Source organism: Palaemon carinicauda, chromosome 19, assembly GCF_036898095.1.
Source record: "Palaemon carinicauda isolate YSFRI2023 chromosome 19, ASM3689809v2, whole genome shotgun sequence".
Taxonomy (NCBI): Eukaryota; Metazoa; Arthropoda; class Malacostraca; order Decapoda; family Palaemonidae; genus Palaemon; species Palaemon carinicauda.
Window position 1 is genome coordinate 125,997,898 of NC_090743.1, and position 1,195 is coordinate 125,999,092.

Below are 1,195 nucleotides of genomic sequence, written 5' to 3' on the forward strand. Positions count from 1 at the left end.
GCAGTATAGATATGTTTGTGTTTATTCATATTCAAACACATTTAAGTGTAGGCCTATAACTTGTAGACATAAGTGTGTGCATGCATTATAAAATTTGAATGTAGTGTCACAAACACCCGGAGTCCTCTCACCTCCTTTTGGCCACGAGATGTGGTAGAATAAAACAGAAAATTATTTCGGCGACTTAAGTGGAAGAAGAACTAACAAGCTAAACTAGAAGTGGTCGGTTTCACTGCTTCAAATTGAGTGTCTTGGTGACGCTCACTGACCTGCCTATATAGAAATAGCGACAGTAGTAGTAGAGACTGACCTCTGGAGCGGCTCTAAACGCAGGTCTTATGGTGAGGCCATGTTGGAAAGGGAAACCTTTAATTGTCAGTCCATTCTTTTCGTTAAAACTTGAATTTTGTCTTTAATTAATTTTTTGTAAGTTATATAGTTATAATATAGCACGAATATGCATTAATATACCTCATATAACTTAAAATATACCTAAGTAAGCCAACATAGGCATCCAATTTTGGCACAGGTGGTGCGAACTAGCACTCTAGAAGAAAAGTCACTCAGGCAGTATTTTTAACTTCTAAATGCCGGTTCTAAAGAACCTTCAAGAAGAACGTTCTCCCGGCTTCCTTCAGTTATGTGACTTGAAAAATGTTCTATTTATAACGAACAACGATCCCACGTCTCCCTGTCCTTATTGTTCGAAACATATGGGCATTGTCATCGTCTTTCTTCTGCCAAGTATAAGAGGAAGGTATTTCTTTGGCTTTTTAATCAATTAGCGATTAAAGGGGCAGGGTGCTTAGAAATATAATTCTGTAGAGAATAGCTTCTATTTAAAACAAAGCATTTTGGCAATAATATATCGATGTTATTTTTCACAAGAATATCCATTTTCAGATTCCTTTCTTTATGTTTGTTATTTATACTGTATATCGGTGTCACGTTATACTCCTATCTCTAACATATTCGCGATACAGATATATCAATGCCACATCCTCTAGTAGGTAGTAGGTTGGCCAAGGCACCAGCCACCCTTTGAGATACTACTGCTAAAGAGTTATGGGGTCTTTTAATTGGCCAGACAGTACTACATTGCATCCCTCTCTGTAGTTACGGCTCATTTTTTCTTTGCCTGCATATACATTGAATAGTCTGACCTATTTTGTTCCACATTCTCCACTATCCTCAT

At 37.3% G+C, this 1,195-nt stretch overlaps 1 protein-coding gene across 1 annotated transcript in view; it reads right to left on the reverse strand.

Moving 5' to 3' along the window:
* Window positions 1-282, reverse strand: part of Hsc70-4 (Heat shock protein 70 cognate 4) — a 5,219-nt gene extending 4,937 nt beyond the window's left edge. The window contains exon 1 of the mRNA XM_068393914.1: window positions 132-282. The gene's annotated coding sequence lies outside the window, so the exon portion shown is untranslated. The remainder of the gene's footprint in view (window positions 1-131) is intronic.
* Between the last annotated feature and the right edge of the window lie 913 nt (window positions 283-1,195).